The following is an 8,991-nucleotide window of genomic DNA, read 5'->3' as shown; positions in this document are numbered from 1 at the left end:
ATCAAACTAATGTGCGGAAGTTGACTGCAAACGGGACCATCACTACAGTCATCAAACTAGAAAGAGAGACATTCTGTGTCCACTCCTCCCGGATGAACGGCGATATTCTGCTTGGCTGTTATGGTGGAGTGGTGAGATATGACAAGTGGGGGAAGAGAAGCGCAGACTTTAGTATGAATAGGACACATCAGATTTATTATCCTATGTACATTACAGAAAATAAAAACGGAGACATCTGGATCTCTGATTTCCTGGGATCAGTGTTGGTGTTTGACAAATCAGGACAATATCGACTCAACTACACCGGTCAGCACACTCATCATAGCTTTGGTTCTGAGGGTTTCTCTCATTTTCTGTATCCTTGTGGGCTTCCGTCTCCTTTCAGGCCTCGTGGCATCTGTACCGATATCTTAGGACATGTACTGGTCTGTAATATTTTAGATCCCAGTGTCCATCTCCTGGATCAGAACGGTCAGTTTCTGCGTCTCCTACTGACAAGAGAACATGGATTACATAGTCCCACGGCTCTGTGTTTGGATGACAAACACAATCTTTATCTGGGGCAGGAGAACAGTAACACAATAACAGTATACAAGTATCTACAGGAAATGTTTAATCAGTGATCAATTGATAAAGCTGTTCTGCTTTACTTCATGATCAAATGCTTGAGATATTGGGATAAACCACATTAAATTTTGTTTACCGATGCTGATAAACGTTTGCTCATTATTACAGCTTGACACCAATAACAGAAATTGATCAGTATTTGTTTCTAAAGGCTTGTTTGCCATGTTTGCCATGGTAACAGACAGAATTTTTTAATCCAGGAGTTGAGTTTTTTTAATCTTTATTTACATGTAGCTTCAAAAACATTGCAAAAAAGAAATTCACCACATAAAAAATCATACCTATTTGAAACTTATGCTTTGAAGAAACTCTTTAAACAATTATTTTTCCATAGTCATTTTAAATAGCCCAGTTAGAGCTTGTAAGAACTGAGAGTGAGTGAAGTTGTTTATGGACTTCAGGTTGTGAGAATTTACATGCAAGTGTATCTGTACCAGAAAAATACCTTCAGATTTTTTATACATATTTTATATTGAAATTTTCCTGGAACTTTTTTTCATCTTAAAATTGCTTTTCATTTATATATAAAATGCTATTTTCAAACTTTAGGGCGTCGCCATGGTAACAATGAAAAACAATTAAACAAAGACTAATTTTTGTCTGATATGAATTTATTCTATCACTTTTTTGTTGCAAATTTGAAGAAATTCTGTGACTATCTATGCTATACTGGCTCCTACAGAAGAGTGCTTTTCAGCTATCTATGTAGGACACTAATAATATTTTCTAAACGACATTAACATATTAATTTTTTAACTTTAACAAAAGTGGTGGTGTTTATTAAAAATGAGCTATTTGGAAGTGGGAGTTGATATAACGAATTATTTAATAAATCTTTCTCTAAATGTTTATGCATAGCATTCAAAGATGTAGAGCTGTCGGGAGTTTTGATGCAATTAAAATGTATAAATTTATTTTATTAAATGTTTACTCTTTCTTGATAAATGAGCTTGAAATTCTCTATACACTTATTGACATTTCATAAGATCAACTCTTGATTATAGGGACCAGTTCAGGTTGACCGAGGCTGAAGGCCAATACCTGACCAGGTCCGTATAGTCACAAGTAGACCGAACTCAAATGTTGATAATTGTTTTATTGAATGATCAGGAATTTCAACACATTTTTGACACTTCAGATTTTTTCCCCAAAAGATATAAACACTCCTGATATTAAGTGTAGTGTAACAACAAATTATAAGTATATTTCAACAACTTAACAACTGTTTAAAAGTGGAAAACAATATGATCGAACAACAAATAATCATTTACTAATAAAGGAGTTAAGTCTCCTCGGTACTGGCGTCTGCCATGTTTACATTGACAGACACCTGCTTTAAAATGCGTGATTTGATTGGTTAAAAAAATGTGAGCAAGTCTCTGGTTGGCCAAGAGGGAAAACCCGAATAAAGCTCCCTGAACTTCATTTTGAGGGGAACTCACTCCTAGGTACACCTCAGGAAAGGGCGTCTTAACCAATCAGAGAGCATTACAATTTCTGATCATTTAATAAAATGTAAAAGTACAATGGACAAAATCTCGACTTATTAAATTCCTTAAAATGACAAGTGAGAACATTGTATTTCTACACAAGTTTATATAAGAAAAAATGATTACACAGTGAACTTGAACAAATAAATATTAGAATGAGCAATAAAACTACACACTCAAATTTTAAATAATATAATTCAGACAAAAATCAATACAGACTTCATTTCAAACAAGGTTTCATTTAACATACAAACCTGTCATTCTGTGTATATGAGAGAGAGATTAAATGTAGTTGTCCTTGTGTTGCTTTCATAATTATTTCTGGAGCAATGTTTATTTAAAAAAAAATCAGAGTTGCACAACTCAGAACCACCAATTTCCTTTTCAATGCATAAGTTTACACTGGCAACCGTAGGTTTAGACTGGTAACCACAGGTTTACATATTTACATGTATTGATAGAATTCATGTATAGCTTTCAGTTTTCAGCATTAATGTCAAAGTTTATAGGCAGGATATCACAGATATTACAAACATTGAAGAGGCTGTATAACATTTTCACTTCTGTTGAAGTATATGTGTACTTCCTTAGTAGTCTGAGATGATCAATCAATATCAATAAACCCACCCACAGGTAAACGTAAGGATCAAACACTTACTGATTCTCATACATCAATAAAAAATCAAACCCAAACAAAAACAGATTATAAATTTACACATGAATCATTTTTTTAAATGATACACATATAAACGTTAGCATTCATGCCTGACCAGGAATGACCTAGATACATTGATCTAGTTTAAGAGTTAACTAATTACAGGTTTAATTAGTCAAAACAAACTAGATCTGAGCTAGATAAACAGACTTAACAAGCTTATGGTCTTTTAGTGGCGACAATCAAAGAACGGTTTTCCTAAAATCCAGACTTGACCTAGTTTACACCAGATTTGACCTAGTTTATAGCAGATTTGACCTAGTTTACATTAGATTTGACCTAGTTAACACAAGACTTGACCTAGTTTACACAAGATTTGACCTAGTTTCAGCCCTCATCACCTCCGTGGAGAGAACTTGGGGTAGGAAGTAGGGTCTGTGAATGATCGTAGTTCACATTTGGCAAAAAAATTTCGGTCAAATTCAAAGGATGACTGCACTTAACGCCGGGTTTTGGGTCTTTTTCGGTCGCTTCTGTTGCTTTCATATCATAATCTTATTTCATTTTTATATATTTATGAAAGAATCCTGTCAATTTCGAGCCGAATTTAAATATTAAAATGATCTTAAACTGTGATACAATAAAATGATTCTATGTTTTCTGTCCTTACTCTTTCTAAATATAGAGAAATTACACTTATCTGCCCTTGATTAAACATTGGTATGCATGAGAGGTGGAGTTAATATTGTAAGAATGGGTCTAAAATTAGACTAGATAAATAACAATGACATGTATTAAAAAATATGATATCACTCTTTCCCATTCCCTCTTTATTCTGTATGGCACAAGTACACTATTTTCAGAGGTTTCAAAAACGAAATTAACAATATGAGCGACGTCCATGTAAGTAAAGAATCTTTTAAATCAATGCCTAACAATTTAACGTGTTCGAGCACTTTGTCCTAGTTAGCACAAAACATGCTACTTTACAAGTCACGTGACGGAATTTAGTATTCACAGAGTTACCTGAGGTAAGAAATCAAGTGTTGAATTATAACATTCAACATGTCACAGCCCTTGGTTACAATAGAGAGAGAGCAAATGTAAGAAGAAGCAGTTTTTTCTCCTTTAAACCACGAGCGCATGTTTGTCTATTAATCTCCTTTTGACACAACATTGTTAATGCAAATATACAACCACTGTTAAACGGAGAACAATAGACAAACATGCGGTAACTATGTATTAAGTCAGTGAAAAAGTGGGCGTCCTCATTATCGTACGGAGATTCAAGGAATTGTGATGACCCCCGCCTTAGAAAACAGCTTCGTACTTCGTAAATACGTACATTTATTTAATGAAATTACATAAAGTTGTAGATTAGATGTTGACCATTCGTGCAATTAAAAGAAAAATGCTTATTTTGAAATTCTATTTTGTCACAATTTTCGCATGTCCTTAAGTGCAGTCATACTTTGTCTCTGGCAAACAACACACGAATGTCTGTATGCAGGAGGATCTTCCCAGATTTGGAACTTAATTCTTTAAAAGGATATATGTGTATTCAACGTTAACGTATATAACAAAATTTATACTGAGCCCAAGATATATATTATTTTTCTTAAAGATACCATTGTTTGGTAATAAACTTAGTAAGCGGAAAGAGTTGGTCGTTTCCATTAACGAAAACATTTTTATTTGAATGACGTCATCAGAAAATTAAACAATCCTATTTTGTAATTGCTAATAAAGCTTTATCCCCGAATTTGCATGATATTTTTTAGAGTAAGATGTAGTAAGATTATTGTAAATAAAAAAAATGAAAACATAGCAGTATTGGAAATATTTTCTATCTCAATTTACTTCCTTGGATATGCTATTATGCACATTGGGTAGAATATGTTTTTATGTATACATAATAAATGCAAACCTCATTAACAAACCATGAAAATCGAAATTAAGTTTCCTTGCCTGCTTCTGCAAAGACCAAACAAATACGACTATCAATGTGATATTAATGACTTTTCATTTTTTTAAGATAGACGTCAGTGAAGAATCGACCTAAAAGATTTTACCTAACAATTTATACCTCAGGATCAAAATGTTCACGGACATTTCTATACAATTTGAAACACTTAAGGCATAAATGTTTATAAAATTGCAAATCTAATTATCTTAAAAAAAAAAAAAGATTTACTGAGATTATCCTAGGTTCTTTAATATTATGATCCTTTCCTATTTCGATTTGTAAAAGAATTTTGAAAATATGTATCACATTAATAATGATTATCAAAGTTTTCTGTGAATAAAGAACCTATGTATTATCTGGTGTGATATTCTATCATAGAATAAAATTTAATAATATGAAACTTTTCTGAATCTCCTCTGAATATATCTTACTTTTTTGCCCACCATCTTATAAATAATTGAATTTTTTTTCATTAAGAGATTTTTAAATAATTATTATTTTTACTCAAGATACGGCCAATTGACATGTTGCAGATTAATCTCAGTATAAATAGGTCAACAAAACGATGACACCGACTTGCAGTACTTTGATTCTATAGCTATTTTTGGAATAGAATGAAACCCCAAGCACCTCCTAATATCTCTGTAACGGTTTAGGATATTTATGATTATTTTGTAGAAATTTAAAGGTCATGGGAGTATACAAACATGGAAAAGATATGGAAATTAATAGTCAATAAGTAAGAAAATTATTTACATAAAATTACGAATTTATCTACTTTCGCTTTGGAATGTTGACATGTTCCATAACCGACATGTTTATAAATATGTTCTAAAATAAAAAATAAAGGTAGGTATTTAATGGAGAAAAGTTAAAGGTAAGTTTTTAATGGAGAAAAACTGATCATCGAAAAGCCACATTAGGATCATTTTCTAAATAAGATAATAATTCATAATTTTTCTAAAAGATTGCTGTTTCTTATTCAGGACGTGTATGACAAAAATGACTGTGGACGTAAATCACACTTAATAACAATTTTTTTTCCTATCTATTCAACAGTAACGCTAGTTCGTCGTATCTTTTACCACATTGATGCTGTGACCAGTGAAAACCCTTATTTTGATGCGTATTTTTTAGGGGTGGAGTGGTTTGTTTACAAATGAGATGGTTTAAAAGAAATTAACGTTCTCGATTCCGGCCCCAGGTATTCTAATATTTAAGATATGTTTAAAATGTATAAAAATATTTGAGATTTACTAGATTTCTATGTTTAAATTAGGAAAAATAATGTTGACCCCCACCCCAACAAGGAAACACGGACTCCTTAAGGTAAGGAGATTATTGTTTCTAAAGATATCAGAAAAGTTTTTAGTAACGTTTTTTCCTACAATCCAATCCCCCTTGGATAAAATCCTTGATCCGTGCTTGAGATGGATATTGGATATGGAATTTATGCCACCTTGAAACCTTAATGGATTTATTAAATATATTTCAACGAGTAAAAAAGTCCTTATTAAACTTTTAAACACTAAATATTATAAAGATGCTTGAGTTTCTGATTGACAACATGTATATTTTAGAGATCACCTCTGCCCATTGTTACTAATAGCGTTCCGTTATTTACAGAAAAAAAAGCCGGACTTTAAATTATCGTGGGAAATAAATGTATAGAAAGTTGATATTAAGGAAACGTAATCAAGTGTAAATAAGTATAATGTAGTGTAAATAAGTATAATGTATTGTATTGTAATCAAGTTATTGTATTGTCAATGAGCATCTCCTTAATTTTTCTTAATATCAACTTCAGAGAATTTGTATATAGATTCAGAATAATTTTTAACATGAAAGTAATTAAGTAGAAATGAAACTCACTTTAATTGACTGGAATATTAAAAGTATTTAAAGTTACATAATGAGTCAACATTATGTGTTTCTTTTAAGATAATTGTATCACAAAACAAAAGATTTATGTGAAATGTGAATATAGCAAATTTGTGAAAACTCAGCTGCACTGTAAAAGAAGAAAAGAATTACAAAATATAAGTGTCGGAAAAACAAATGTTGTATCTATCGCTTAAGTTTTCATCGTCAATGTCAAGGACATGCGTCCTTTATTTTGTAAACAACAATGACGCGGGTATGTTAAGGAAGCATATAAGTCAATTCTCTGGAAATTTAGACTTTTTAAAGAAAATTAAGTTTGATAATTTACCAAAACCGCTGATAAATGTAAACTATTATTATCTATTGCATAAAGATAAAAGAGTGTCTAACGCAAAGATGTGCACCACCACCACGGCATCACGTGACTTCTATTAATAGCAAAATTTTCCTTAGTAAAAATGCTAACAGAACAACAATACCCCGAAGTGTAATAATTTCTTTGAGTAAATAATATAGTTGGAAAACATCTATTTTTCCTAAAGAGTGCTGCTAGAATCCCACTGTCCCGTCATTCAAATAATAATTCCACACATTCGCACGAAACCTTACCCGATGTTTTGAATTTTATACATATAAACCGAGATTTTTCGTAAAACCATGCTTAACTCGGGATTCTAGCAGCACTTTCCAAGTATTTTAGAAGGGAAACTTTCCATCTGTACAAATCTTATGTTTTGAAATATACAGCTTATTGTTGTTCTGCTGCATTATTTTTGTCACAAATGACAGAGGAAAGGCCGACCGGGATACGTATGTAGCTGACTGTCTTCGAAGAGAATACAATCGATGAAAATAAGTTAGCATACCTGTTTTAGTAACTGAACTCCATATGAATTTCACAAAATATTCAGAATATTTGCTTTTAAACTCCATTTTACGTATCTTTGTACATGCCGTCTTAGCCAAATTCTCTTTACACGACATGATCAATTCCCAAGTTACTTGAAGTACACATATGACGTCATCGGTGGTAGATTTTAATCAAAATGACAGATACGGCATAACATAACATAACAGCATTTATTTTTGTTAATGTTTACACGTTTCTATTCATTTTCTAGAGTTAAATTACATCTCTAAATACGAATATTAAGAAAACTTGTATTCTAAAATTGACGTCATCTCGCCTACTATGACGTCATAATGTAGCACTGATTAAGTCAAGGTAGAATATTTTGTATGCTTCTTTATTACCCCTGCGGAATTGGAGCAAGCAAAAGTGAAGAATAAGTTCTGATCATCTTTTTTGAAGATTGTATCAAAATTCTCGGTCATCTGACATTTATATCTATAGAAATGACACCATGGTAAATTCTTCAACTTTTCAGCGCATGCGTACAATAAAGAGGAAGAAGTGAAGCAATATTTTTGCGTTGGGTTATATACAGATTTTTTTAAATTTCATTTTTCTCCATAAAATTAGATTTTTTAGGTTCTAAACCTGTAATTTTCTGAAACCTAAAATCTTCAAGAACTGGACAAAATTTGCATGTGTCATGCAAAAATTCTAATTTTGTCAATTTTCCCGCTCTTACGTCACGGTGTCTCTTTAACACTTTAGGGTGAATTGAAGAATTTCTTCTTTGGATAGGGAACTTGAGTAAAGGCTAGAATCCAGATGTGGATATGTTTATTTAATCAATCATGGCCTATATAATACAGTGGATCAAAAAAGGTGAGATTAATTAATCTAGCTATGGTGAACAGGCCATACTATTAATATGTGTAATAAATGTACATAATTTCTTCAAAGAATAAACATCATTTCGGCACATGACTTCACAAAACCTCATAGTATTTGGGTAGGAAAAAATTTTGGTTTCAAAAAATCTTTTGGCTGGAACGTTTTTCATAAACACTGAGTAATGAGTAGATATTTATGTCTCATGTTCAAATCCCACCGTCGGACTTGGAGGTTAGTCCCTCTGATAAAACCGTAACAACCAACTTCCTGTGCTATGGTAGGACATTAGTCTAAATTTTCAGCCCACCACTGGCTCTTAATCGCGTCCCAAAATGAGTGAAAAATTCTTGAAGAGACATAAGGCAAAGGCAACCATATTTGAAAAACTATGTATGCAAGAATTTATTTACTGTAAATTCAAATAGTTCGATCTATTGCTGACAGGGATATCGCCGTGGAAGGAGTTGAAACGGAAACCATTTATATGAGATCAAACAGGAGAAACATGTTTTATAACTTTGTAATTAAATATCTTCATCTGATACATTTATCTCCCAACGTTTTCGACGCCTTAGGCATACTGACGAATAAAACATATGTAACTTGTAAGATTTAATAATTATGG

General features: G+C 32.1%; 1 protein-coding gene across 1 annotated transcript in view; it reads right to left on the bottom strand.

Annotated features, from left to right (window-relative positions):
• Positions 1-3,086: 3,086 nt before the first annotated feature.
• Positions 3,087-8,991, bottom strand: part of LOC133199869 (atos homolog protein A-like) — a 54,342-nt gene continuing 48,437 nt past the window's right edge. Inside the window, exon 13 of the mRNA XM_061335689.1 lies at positions 3,087-3,165. The gene's annotated coding sequence lies outside the window, so the exon portion shown is untranslated. The remainder of the gene's footprint in view (positions 3,166-8,991) is intronic.

This window comes from Saccostrea echinata, unplaced genomic scaffold, assembly GCF_033153115.1.
Source record: "Saccostrea echinata isolate AGI-Se365-2 ecotype Australia unplaced genomic scaffold, CSIRO_AGI_Sech_v1 ptg000036l, whole genome shotgun sequence".
NCBI classification, from domain to species: domain Eukaryota; kingdom Metazoa; phylum Mollusca; class Bivalvia; order Ostreida; family Ostreidae; genus Saccostrea; species Saccostrea echinata.
Note: the sequence above shows the minus strand (reverse complement) of the source record. Positions and strands in the feature narration are given on the sequence as shown.